The sequence below is a fragment of the Rhinatrema bivittatum genome, chromosome 5 (assembly GCF_901001135.1).
Source record: "Rhinatrema bivittatum chromosome 5, aRhiBiv1.1, whole genome shotgun sequence".
NCBI lineage: Eukaryota > Metazoa > Chordata > Amphibia > Gymnophiona > Rhinatrematidae > Rhinatrema > Rhinatrema bivittatum.
Window position 1 is genome coordinate 350,948,418 of NC_042619.1, and position 13,665 is coordinate 350,962,082.

The 13,665-nt window shown below is 44.5% G+C and overlaps 1 protein-coding gene across 5 annotated transcripts in view; it reads right to left on the minus strand.

The window, feature by feature from the left end:
* Window positions 1-13,665, minus strand: part of EDAR (ectodysplasin A receptor) — a 182,100-nt gene that overhangs the window by 78,397 nt on the left and 90,038 nt on the right. Inside the window, exons 2-3 of one of the 5 annotated variants that reach the window (XM_029604594.1) lie at window positions 1,526-1,655; window positions 1,059-1,318 (exon numbers count right to left, since the gene is read on the minus strand). The exons of 3 other annotated variants lie outside the window; for them this stretch is intronic. The gene's annotated coding sequence lies outside the window, so the exon portion shown is untranslated. Of the gene's footprint in view, window positions 1-1,058; window positions 1,319-1,525; window positions 1,656-3,001; window positions 3,190-13,665 lie in introns of those variants that run through there. One more of the 5 variants, XM_029604596.1, reaches the window with a different exon arrangement.

Here is a 13,665-nt window from a genome sequence, read left to right on the forward strand (position 1 = left end):
AACTAAAATGTGGAATGAAGAAAGCTGACAGCTTCTGAAGCACAAAACTCTATACAAACATTTGACTTGTGCAGTTATTTTATATTTTTTTATTTAACGGCATTTTATTCAGAACTGCAACAAAACGTTTATAAAACATACGTTGTACCAAGCACCGTTTTATTGCAGTGCAAACGTCTGGCAGCCATATTGGTCCTGAAGAAAATGGAATTTAATGCAGGCTGTGATTTTTTTTTTTTTTTAGCCCAAATAAAAACCTGTAAAAGCTGATTAATTCAGATATAAAGAGGGGAGCTGCATGCGCAAGGAATCCGTGTGCTATTGGGTCTTCCATAGGAGAGGAAATATGTACAGTCTACTAGATAGTTATAAATGGTCCAAAAAAAAAAAAAAATCACAAGAAGACAAAATAGAATAGACATTACAGAAGTTACGTACACTCCTCTCCAAATGTACTTCATGACTTCCAGCCCTAAAGATATGAAAGATAGTCGATAAGTGGAAAATTAATTTTCTTTAGAAAACAGATTATGCTATCCAGCCATGAATAAACTGTTAGAAAAACTATATACCAACAATTTGTGTCCATGACCACAACTTAAATTATACTTCGCACTGACGAGAAAATCATGTGAAAAATGAAAAATCTAGCAGCTTCTCAAATAAAATTGTTGACAATATAACTTTGGTGTTGCAGGAATGCCATTTGCGCAAGTACGCAAACATAAGAAACGCTGAAACACTTATACAGCAATAATATAAATTTGAACCTCACGTTTTTAAGTTTCGGGTACCTTGGTACTGCCATTTGCTCAAACCTGTGAGCCGGACTATCAAACTGTGATAGTTGGATTTTAGGAACCGCTACAAAAACCGAAGAAAATCGTTTGCAAAGCTCCTTGCATACATTTGATTTTGTCAAAGTAATAAAAGAAACGCAAAGCATCGTGTTGCGTCGAAGACGTCCAAAACCCATTGAAAAGGTTTTAAGATTTGGTGAGGAAAGATAGAACTTCGTTCAAAACCACCGACGTGCTGAATGGCATTGGTGCACTTACTGGTGCTTATATATTACAGCTTCTTTCTTCCTTTAATTCTGTAATGATGATTCCTCCTAACCCGGAGATGGCAAAAGTTGAAGGCCGTTTTTAAATCGGAAACTCCCCAGAAGTTGGACGAGTTCTTAGGTCTACAATTCTAGGCGCGGTAGTTTAGAAACATTTTGACTCTCGATAGTACTGATAAGGAATGGCCCAGTTAAGTCAGGACCTGACGTGCACGTGAAAGGATGCCAGCACTCTTGAATCGCAGCCAAAATCTATGAAAACAGGGAAGGTTTTCGTTATTCTCATGTAAGGAACATACTTATATAATTCAACGGCTGTGGTGCCGGAATGAAAGGGACCCTTTTGAACATTATTACAACTGAAAAGAAAAAGGTCTTGCAGATAATACAAGAGCGCAATTTTCTTTTGACTTCTTGAAAAAAAAAAGAAAAGAATCCGAAAAGAGATTGTTAACCTACCAATAGCAAGATTAATGGGATTCTTTGGTATATCAAGCGAAAAGAATTCAGCAAAGCAGTTCCAGAACTTCTTTTCAGTACAATGAAATTGTTTTTAAAGAATGCCCAATTCTTTGCTCAGAATAATGACCTGAAAAAAGATCATCAGTTGCATAATTTTAAATTAAAATATCAGCCACTCTCTACCAATTAAACAATTATGGCTCAAAGTGTACAGATTTTCATAAACTCTCTCAGAGAATCACTGGAAAAGCATTTTCTCCTCTAATTTATGCATTCATTATACGAAACACAGTTCACCTCAAAGATAATACCGAACATGTGCTATTAATATATGTTTTTAGCAATTCTGTCTCCTTTTTGTTGTTACAACTGCAGATTATAATCTTTGAAAACATACAGAAATATACGGGGTAGATGCACAGTTTAAACCCTTAGCAGAATGCATGGGGGTAACCTGCATGGAGCGGCAGTTATTGCCATAAGCAAAGTGCTGGGCAAGCTGGATGGATCATTTGGTCTTTCTCTGCCATCAATAATATATGGCTCAAAGTGAGTGTTATAATAATCTTTGCATTCTAAGACACTGCTTCATAGACAGGTTGAACAATTATTCCTGCCCCAGTACAATTCAGGCCCATTTTATCCGGCCAGCAAGGACAGGCAGATTCGAGCGTGCCAGGATTTCTAGCTGGGATGCCCGGCTGCTGCTTTGGACAGCCTGAGCTGTCCCTCCAGAGTAAGCCTCTGTTTTAGATCTGCTACTAGCTGCTTGAGTGCACCATTTCATTTGTTTCAGAACGGAATTTGCTGCTATATCCTGTACCTCCTGCTCTCTCTCTCTCTAGAATTGCTATTCAAAATGAGAGCATTGCTTGGTCTCACCCCCCCTGAGTTAGAAAATAAGCAAGCACTAATTATTCCTTGTTTTGTAAAACTCCTAACCAGTCTACTGTTGATATGTGCGCATGGTGGTGGTGGGGTGGTGAGCTGTGTGTGTATGTGGTGGAGACGTCGGTTGCTTTGACCATACTTTTCTCTCTTACAGTTTGGACTCCAGCGTGAAGGAGATCTGCAACCTAGACCCCCACTTGGTTAAATCAAAGACCACCAAAGTCTGCAGATCCTTTAACGCCAAGCAGCATTAAGCTGCAGCTGTATCACTAGGTAATGAGCTCACAGCCGGGCTAGTTTAAACAAGTAACTGGGATACACACACACACACACACAGCCTGGGTTTTCTAGTTTTCCCATTTGTTCAGAAAATTATTCTTAAAATTACTGAAAACAGCCTGCTGCCACTGTCCAAGACCTTCCACCCCTTTTGCTCCCATTTCCACTTCATGAAAAATATACCTCTGGTCTTCTCTCTTTTTCCTCTACAAAGAATGCAATTCAGAATGTAAAAATATACATTACAAAGTCCCTTGACAGTGGCTGTAAGCTGTGCCTGAATTGGCCGAAGGTTCTACCTACCAGAGGCTGGTTACTTTGGATGGCTTCCAAGTGTAGGGTCTTAGCATATTCTTCATTAATTGAACCATAATGTGAATAAAGCAGAACACTTCACGGCATAAATAGCGAATTGCCGAAATGGCTCACCAGCCTTGTGACACCAAAAGCCTACAGCTTAAATCCTGTCAGTCAAGTCGTTTGGTCTCATTCCCTTAAGCAATTATCATTCCTTCTCAGCAAGTCTTGACTGAAAGTGGAAAGAGTATCCCACAACAAAAGTTCAGTGTTAGAGTAAAATAAGGGAAAAGAAATTAGCTTTGCTGACACCGTGCTGATCAAAGAAACCGAAAACGAAGAGGAAGGGAGATGAAAGAGAAGACTGATCTAGGCCGTCAACTCAGGTGCCCAGGGCGGGTTGTAGTGCTAGACTGCTTGCACCCCCAGTGATATTTCACTTCTTCCCAGCTGGCAGGAGAAAAGATGTCCAGCCTACCCGGCATCCATGTAAGAATAAAATACATTATCTATAGCAACCAAGAAAACCACTATCTTAATTCCTTGAAAATTCATCCAAGATGAGAGGAGGGAAAAAAAAACAACACAGTTTTCTTGGTTTGGTTTAAGAAAATCCATTCAAGGTAAGAATCAAATGGATTTTCAGGGTATTTTCTAATACTAGGTGGCTACAACATGTATATTCCAGGGGGAACATTCCGGAAGTGACACAAGATGGATGCCTAACTCTGCTCGTCTCCACCTTGACAACTTCCCAAAGTCTCACTTTAGACTTCAAATATGTCCGGGAAAGGAAAACCCGATTCAAACGGAAGTTAAAAGACAAACAAGATCCACCAACCCCTGAAAAAGAGAGAACGAAAAGCAAGCTGTAAATGGAGACTCTGTTCTAAAGAAACCACATGAAATAAAAGAACTGATGGAGCTATGCTTCCAAACAACCAGAGCTATTAAGTCCGATTTGGAAAAATTGGCTAATCAATTCACCACCCTACAAGTCGCAGTGGGTAAATGTGAGGTACAATTGGCTGAATTAGATGAAATACCAGATAAAGTCATGAAAAATATAAGTGAAATTAATCATCTCAAAAAAGAAATTGAAGAGCTCAGGAACTGGGGTCGTTACAGCAATATTCGTCTTCTTGGCATACCGGAAGGCATAGAGGGCACTCATTTACAATATGTGTCTTCCTAATCTCTTTACTAGGGATTTACACACGTCCGAGGGTTATGGTGCACTGTATATTTAGATTCATTGACTTCCAGATATCCGCAGTGCACGGCTATGTGTTGCTAAACTTATGGCAAAGCAAACCTTTAGTGTTCTGGTATTTTTTTTTGCGACTCTGAAGGATCATTCAAATACCACAGAGTGGCTTGATTGACTACCGTAGCTGTAGGATTCATTGAGCTGAGAGATAGCACTTACTGTCCATTCCATATCACAGGGCCATCCCGAGTGTTGGGGCCATTCCAAACTGTTGAATCCCCCCCCCCCCCCCACACAAATATAATTTACAGTTGATAAGTATAACTCAACCGGTTTACATATAACTCAACCGGTTTACATATAACTCAACCTTGAGTTATATGTAAACTGGTGCGATATGTCTTTTCATGAGCATCGGTATAGAAAAGTTTATAAATAATAATAAAATAATGTTTGGACTTCTTTATTTAAACATTTGGGGAAATTATTTTCCATGCCGTGTGCAGGTGAACAGTCTCAGGGGGCATACTACACAAACTAAATAGGTAAGGGATGTTAGTTAATCATAGTTGGCCATTCCTCCATATTTTATACATAATCCTTCTCTGACTCTTTTTGGTTAAAATCAAATGTAAATAATGCCTCATGATCTGAAGATGGTCTTTTCTTGGCCTTCTAAGAGGGTCATTCATCAAATCACGTTAGAGCCTTATCCCGGGCAATAGGGCCATAACACTTGTGATAAATAACGCATCACGAGATAGGTTTGCAAATTGAAAAAATGTGGTCAAAGGGGAGGGAGTTTGGGCAGAGTTTATGAAAGTGAGGGGTCCTTAGCATTGCATGCGATAGCGTAACACATGCTATCATGGGATTTAACGCTGGAAATAACTACACCTTATTTCTTGGCATCATGCTGCCGTTATGCCCAAATTGGATTTGCAATAAATATCGCAAATCTCGTGTGAGAGAGAGAGAGAGAGAGCGTGTCTGGGAAGAGGCACATATTGGGCAACTTTTTATACCACTGTAAGAGGGGCCATTCTGAACTCGGGCTGAGGTTTTGGTGGTGGGATAGGTTTTGGGGGGCAGTTTTACATGCACAGTCAGAGGTACGAACAACACAGTAGACATCAGTGAAGATTTTATGTGATTTGCAATGATAAAAGGTATAAAAAGATGACATCTGAACAATGGGCTCTCGACCTAGGTCATTACAAATCACATAAAATCTTCACTGATGTCTACTGTGCTGTTTGTATATCTGACTGTGCATGTAAAACTGCCCCCCAGCATGTAAAACAGCCCAAGTTACTAGTTGACCCTCCTACAATGGTATAGTTTACTTATATGAGAGCTTTATAAAGAGTCTTTCTCTCTCTCTGCCCCAAATTGCAATAAAGTAGTGATGTGATATCAGGAAAATTACCCTAACCACACCCCCTTTTTTGTTTTTTTTTTAATCACAGGCACTGTTTTTCACAATTTTATAGCAAAATGATGAATCTAGACCTAAGATAGGGAACCTGTACAGTATGGGGTTTAACGCCCTGCTACCTGGGGCACAAAATGCTTTTGACCCTGGTTACACTCGGTTAGTGTCTCTACACAGAAATATTAGGAGATGGGGGTAGTGCAAAAGGGGTCAAAAGAGGTATAGAGGAAAGCCAAAGCAACACTTCACTCCCACCCCCTATGGCACGGCCCCTGCCTTCTCTGGATACAGCATCGGTGTGTAGCATTCTGTACTACTCCCATGCATATTGCTAGGGCCATAAACAAGAATTATGGAATGCAAGACAAGCCGGCAGTTTGATGGTCCCCTTCATCATGCCTGTAACATTTAGGTTAATGGTAAATATCATGGAGACAGCAGCCTCAGGCAAACACATGGAGTATGAGGAGGATGTGGCCTCTAACATCTTAGAGGCCAGATCCAGCTAAATTCTAGAATTTAGCTGGATAAGTTAGGGGCATTCCAGGGCATACCTGGGAGAAGTCGAGTTAGCTGGCAGAGTTTGCCAGATATTTAAGTCTGGTTGCGTTAAAGAGCTGTCCTAAAGATAGCCGCCTATATTCAGTGCTGCGGCTGCACTATTGAATGTACCTCCAAAGTTGGGCGGATACGTTTATCTGGCTGACTTTGCTATTCGGCAGTGACTGAATACGAACCTCTCTTTTTCAGGCTAATTTTTAATACTTAAATCCTTCTTCTCTTCTCTTGATTTAACCATATCTTTGGTAAACAAAGTTTCTCTTACACACGTCTTCTGTGTGTGTTTCGAGTACATTATATGCTCCATTGACCAGGGACTGTCTCTTATGTGTGTCTGTACAGTGCCGCATACATCTTGTAGCACTATATATAAATGTTTAATGGTAGAAGTAGAAGAAAAAGTTCCAAAGGATTTTTAATGCAATAAAGAAATCTCCAACCAGTTCCAACCGCCCGTTAAATCTACGATTAAAGTAATTTGATCACATCATTCAACTATTCTTCTATATAGGAGTACAGTCTGGGGTCTAGACAAGACAGGACAGAAGCCCAATATAAACCTCGTACCTCTAATTATGTAAAAATACATTCTGCGTCCACAAACACTTCCCCATAAAAAGGGTACAGAGAAGAGCTCGGACATTTGGGGGGGGGGGGGGGGGTCGATATTCAAAGCTGGCCGTGAAGTAACTTAAGCTGGCTAAGTTACGATGCATATTCAACGTCACGGCAAAGTTGCTGAATATTACGCGTATATGTGTGCGCGCCTCACCAGATGAGTCTAGCCGGCTGTTTAGAACTGCTCTTTGGCGCATCCAGACAGACGTAAACTTATCTGGCTGACTCTGAATATTGATAATTAGCTGTATAAGCTGCTCCGCCCCCGATCCGCCCAGTTCATGCCCACTTTTACCGGTAAAGGGACTTTACAAGGGATGGCATCAGAACGTAGGCGCGTATTCGGCGGCCACTACTTAACTGCGTGAGTCCTGCTTATCCGGATAAAGAGCACTGAATGCGGTTTGAATATCTTACCCCTTGGCGTATAACTCTTTGACCTTACTTTATTTGTTATATGCTACTGTTTTCTCATGCTTTTTCAAACTTGTATGTCACACCGACTTTGTGTGTAAGTTGTAACCCACTGAGATTGGTGGATCGGGATGTTGTAAATTGCAATACACACACACACACACACACACACACACTTTCCCTTACGGCTCAGTAAGGGAGCACCTCAGTATCAACAACACAAACTTCTGATATTAACAGGCAGAGAAACCTGCCAAAAAAAAAAAAACACCACAGGGGGCTGATGCAATAAAGTGCGCCCGGGTTTACGTGCTCTAGACTAGCACCTGATGCAATAAGGAGATTGGCGCGTCCGAATAAATGCATAGCCGACAGCGCCAGACACATATAAATTCCACGTAGATGAGGCTATTAGCTATTACCCCCAAAGCCGAAAATCTCTGGGCGCCCGACGCGCACTTTTTTAACGCGGAAAATTTAACTCCAGCCTCGGAGGTGGCGTAAAGTCAATCCGCGACTCAAGGGCTCATGAGAAATTTAAAAAATACGGTCCTCTGTGGTTCCTCCTACTTAGTACCACTGCAGCGTTTAAATCTAATGGTTGTGGTGTTTAAAAATACAGGTTAAAAAAAAAAAGAAAATTCTAGACGCACACTTTGCACGTACAACAGCACGGGCCGAAATCGGCCTGAAGCGGGATGAAACGGACACATGGCCGTTACAATGGTGGGACCCCCGACGCATTTGTGCGCTAGCGTGTCCTTTTTTTTTTTTTTTTAAGACGTCCCTCATTTACATATCGCATCGGACACCCAGGGGATGCGGCTGCGCACGTGTTAGGAAAACGGGCGCCCGGATTGCATGGGCCTGCCAGACAGAGCCAGAAACCCCGCCTGTGGAAAGGCGGCACAGCGGCCCGAAGTACCTCCGGATTAGGAATACAGAACACGTCGGAGCGCGGCGGATTCCTCACCTGGGTCACACGCGCAGAACACAGACAGACAGACAGACCCTCAGCAAATAATATAAAGACAAAAAAAAACAAAAATAAGAGTGAAACAGACAAGCATGCTGTGCTGCACTGGAGAAAGAGAAACAGAAATGCATTTCCTCACGTGCTGAGCAAAATGGCAAAATGTAAGAGGTGCACACATTCCCCAAGCTGAAAAGTTCCATCCACTAAACTACCTTGCTGTCTGGACATCTTATTTTCCTAATCATGTTGGCCCAGGTCTCCTTTCTTTGTTTTCATCTTCTCTCTTTTTCCAGTCTCATTTCTATTTGCTGTTTTGTCTCTCTCCTATCATTTTCATTTCCTTTTGTTGATCTTTCCTGCTCATCTCCTCGTTCTCTAATTCTCTTTTCTATCCACTCAGAGCTTGATTTCACCCTTTCTTCACCCCCCATCCAGTTCTCCCCTCCTCACTGCCTGCCGTCAGTCCTCCCCGTCTCCCTTAATGGATTGCTCCATTCACCACCAGGGTCCAGCCGCCTAGATCCCTTCTCCTTCCCCCTCAACAACTCCTCCTTTTTGGCTTTCTCCCCCACCATCCCCAAGCTGGCTGCCTTGCTCCACCTGTCCTCTATTCTCCCAAACCCTGCCTTTCACTCTCACCCCTTCCCAATCATCCCCTCACACTCCCTCATTCTAACCCAGCACCCTTCTTCATCTCCCCATCCTCCCCATCTGTGATCTTACTCCTCCAAGGCGCCCGCATGCCACCTCGCTCTCTCTCTTTTACCCCCATTGACCTTCCTATTCCATCTCCCTCATCTCTATTGTCCTTCCCAATGCTCAATCCCGCTCTTTTCACCTCTCACCTACGTGCTAGTTTTCTATCTCCCAATTTCATCCCCTTCCCAGTCCATCTCCCACCCTTCCTGCCCCTTCCCCAGCCCTCCCATTCCTTCCTCTAGCTTTCCATGTCCTCCTTTTTCTTTTACCCATTCCCTGAATTACCATTTCCACCCTCTGTACTCCACCCCTCGTTTCACTGGCACCAGCATCTTCCCTATGGCTCGTCCCTTCCCCTTCCTCCAGCCCTTTCTTTCCATCTCTTACCCCCTGCCCAGGGTCCCCACTGCCACCTCTTCCCTGCGCCTCCGTTTTCACCCTTTCTCGCGCCTGTCGGCAGAGCCATCTGTTTCCTCTGCCACTCGGCTTCCCAGCCGTCTGCATCCTGTCTCTCACTTCCCAGCCAATCTCCCACACTCCAGCTCATACCCTCCCAAACGCTGAGTTCCCACCGTCCCCCAGCCCGATTCCCACAGACATAGAACACGGTGGCAGATAAGGACCATGAGGGCCATCTACTCGGCCCAATTTCTCTCCAGGCGCACAGCCATAGGCACCAGGCGATCTGGGCCTTGCCTTCACCTATTTCCATCTGTGCATCCTCTAGGCTTATTGCATGCTTTCTGAACCAATTTCCCATTTCTGTCTCTTCCATTTCCTTCTGGAGCCCATTCCATGCACCCACGAGATTTCCATGAAGAGACACTTTCTGATGTCGCTCCTTGCTCCACTCAATATCTAAGTTCCTGCAGTCCCCCGCTACCCGAGTCACTGCTCTCCACCCCAGTCCTTGACTTCATGCTCTCCTACTCAGTCCTCTCCAACTCAATTCCAGAGTCCCTCTTCTTTCATCAAATTCCCAAGTCACCACTCTTTGCTATAATCCCAGAGTCCATATTTTGAGTATCCACTCTCTTCACCCAGTCCCTGAGTCACCTCTCTCCCGTTTCTCCTGCCTCCTGGAGCTTCTCACCTCCCTTACCCAGGGCCTGGAACCAGCAGCCTCTCATTTCTGACTTGCTCCTCCCTGATGCCAAGGTCTCTCCCTCCTTCTTGGGTTAAACTAAAACAATCAGCATTTTGAACAGCATGGTGCTCTGTGGATCCACAATTCAAATGTATTTATGAACTGTGTAGGACATAGGGGTGCTGGCTGCAGGAGTAACAGCTCATAAATGCTGGGTTATTGGTACTGGGCCACAGAGGGGCAGTTGTAAGAAGCTGAGGCAGGGCAGGAATGCTCCAGAACCGGGAAGCCATTTTGTATATGGAGGGGGGAACTTGCCTCCCTTGGATCTCTGTGGTAATGCCTCTTGGATTAAATCTCCCTTTAAAAATACATGAATAATTTATTTTATAGGTACCACACGACGGCACCATATCAGCACTGGATACCAAGATGGTAGTTGGCCAAGGGCTGTCCCTCTTGCGGGTTCAAGCATGGGGTCTTTTCCAAGGGTCCCGGGTGGGGGGAATTGGAGCCAAATCAGAGGTCTTCTTATTCTGGAAGAGTAGGGAGGCTGCATCAGGGTTTTTATTTGGGGGTTGGGAACCAGGGATAAGGAGAGAGGGCCAATATTGAAGGTCGTTTTATTTTAGAGGGGTTCCAAGGAAGGTAGGGGCAGATTTAAGATATTATTTTGAGGCTTCTTATTTTGGGGAGAGATCCATAAGGATTGGAAGGCGGGCAAGGTCAGGGATCTGCTTATGTAGGGGAGGTCCGAATTGGGGGGGGGTTCGTCTTTTCAGGGCTGTGGGGTTGGAATTGGGAGTAGGTGGTCCTCTAGGTTAACTGGCCAGTTAACATGAGAGGATCAGTGTGCTATATGTAACACATGTACAAGTTTAGCATACTTTTCAAAATGCAAATGTGCTATGCATAGCAATACATTAAAAAAATTGGCAGAAAAGGAATAACTATCAAATATGCTCCATTTTATTTCAGCACACAAGCCTTATTGTGACCTAGAATTCAGATACATTTTAAGATCTCGAAATGAAAAAATACCATACATCCAAATCTGGATATAACCTCATATTTTTTAGAAGTCAAAATTATGACGACAGGATCACAAATTTAATAAAAAGATGAGCAGCATTTGGATACCAAATATTCCAGATCCAGCCTTCTGATTCTTGGGAGGCTTTTCCATCTATTTCAGAGGTAAAATATTGCCACGTGGAAACTGTCTAAAGCCTGAACGATGGCAATACCTGACCGTAGAAGTCATGAATGCTCGCATGTAATCGTATTCATTAGACTGCTAAAGATGCAATATCTTCCCAATGGCTAACATAGCACTGCTGTTCTCCAGTACTGGGACTACTAGACCAATAGCAGCAGAGCACGCCCAATCATCATCAGTCGAAACCATATTAAAACAGGTTCAAAATGGATGGGGCTTTGGAGGAAGCTTGTATAATAATAATGGTCAATGATAAATTGGAAGAAGGCCAAGGACGTATCTTTTAAATTACCTTTAGATTTAAAGACAGTCATCGTATTTCCTATCAGATAGGTGATAGGACTGGTCAAACATCAGCCATTATATATATATATATATATCTGGCTGCCTCCCAGGCCAGCGCCATCACCAGAACCACCAAGATCCTGCACGCTCATCTCGACTTCGCTTCGCCTTCAGATTTGCTGCATTTATTTATTTATTTAGATTTTTTAGAGTCTGCTTTTTGCACCTTTTTTTTTTCTTTTCTTTAAACCCTTCAAAGCAGATTACATTCAGGTACTGAAGGTTTTTCCCTGTCCCCAGAGAGCTTACACTCTTATCGCTATATTTATAGCAGAATGATGAGCCGCGCTAAAAAAAAAATAAAATTGTGTGTGTGTGAAATTGTGCAGCCGGCCGCATCGCGACGGTGCATTTTCTCCCGCTGCAGGTGCGGGCGGGCCGCACACTTATCGCTCCCATAGCGCCACGGGAAGAGGTGCAGTTATTTCCCGCGGTGCTGCCGGCGATCGCATGAAAAAAACATGATCGCCTGCAGCGCTGCCGGGCCATAACCCCGCCCACGCTCCCCCTCCCCCCGTTTAAATAAGACTGCATTGATGTGGCCATTATCCTGCGGGGTAGGGGCATTCCCGCATGTGATAAGGCCACTCTGCATTTTGATAAAATGACCCTAATTCAGTGTGTACCTGAGACATTGGAGGGTGAAGCAACTCACCCCAGGTCACAAGGTCTCCCCGGTTCACAGCCCGCTGCGTTAACCACCAGGCTACTCCTCCCCCCCCCGAGTGCCATTGCTCCGCACTAATAGGTGAATTTTAAAATCCCGATGCGTGCATTAATTAGGGGACGTAAAAAGAAGCTGGGCTTGTGGGCATTTTGGGGTGTAAAGCTAAAACGTGCCCCTAAATGCTGATGCGACCCGGCGCGCGCCAGGTCCCCTGTCACTATGGATGACGTGCAAGCTAAAATTTAGAGAAACCTAGGCAGATCCGCAGGGCTGTAAGGGTCAGGGGGGCTAACTGGGGAGAGCGAAGGCATTCAAGCCAGGAGGGTCTGGAGGGCCTCTCTCCTAACTGGGCGAACTGGGGATGAAATGATAACGTCGGCGCACACCCCTTTTAAAATCCCCCGATTTACGCCACGGAAGCTGGACTCGCGAGCGCACGCGGGCGCCCACTTAGAGTTCGGCACACGTGCGCACGGCCAGGCTGTTTTAGGGCACGCAAGCGCTTGCCCGTCTATGTTACAAAACGACCGCGTAACCGGGCTTGACGTGTGCGCGCGTCTGACCGCGCGCTGGTTTGAAAGTTGCCGTCCCCGGCTGCTGCTGATTTTAGGCCCCCCCCCACTCTGGACCCAGTCTCTTAATTCGGCTTCCGACACAGAGGCTCAGCGAGCGGGTGGGTGCCCGCGCCAGTCCCTCCGCCGGGCACCGACAATCGGCGTGACGAAGCCTGGTCCCTGCCGCTCGGCGTGCAGGGGGGATTTCCGGCGCTGTCAGCAGAACTGAGTCCTGTAGAGGGAGAAACATGAGGCTCTGTGTCAGGACCCCTAACCCCGGTCCCACAATTGGTCCGTCAGCGTTTGGCCAGCTGTGGAGGTGGTGGTGGTAAGACGCACTGAAGCGGGGTTGGAGAATTTGTTTGTGTTTTGGAGGTGCGTAAAATTTCAGTTCATGTTTTCTGGATGTGGGATCGGGGAAGGGGAAGGAGATGAATGCGGATGGCATAAGCTAAATACCCTGACTCACAAAATCCCCACAGAACTGATCCAGATGTATTTGCAGCTCTTGTAATAAATTCGGAGCAAAATCAGGGTCCTGAACCTTGGTGCTAGAAGCAATCCCCCTGTGGAAAAAAGGATTTTGACTTAAGATACGGTTTTCAGGAACCAACTGCGACTGAGGACTTCCTGTATATTATTTTACAAACTTCTCTTGTGTATTTTACATTTTTTTTTTGCTGTTGTTTTCATGTATATATTTGTCCAATCTATGCCATTGTTCAGTGTTTCTGGTTGTACAATAAGAACCTTTCATGGTCAGAGGCACCTGGCTTTCATCTCATGCCTCACAGTGCCCCCGAGGTACATAACTAGACACCTCTGCAACACTGCAGGTAGTGAAGGCAAACCCTGAAAAGCCTTCAGAACAATGCAGCTTGGTAA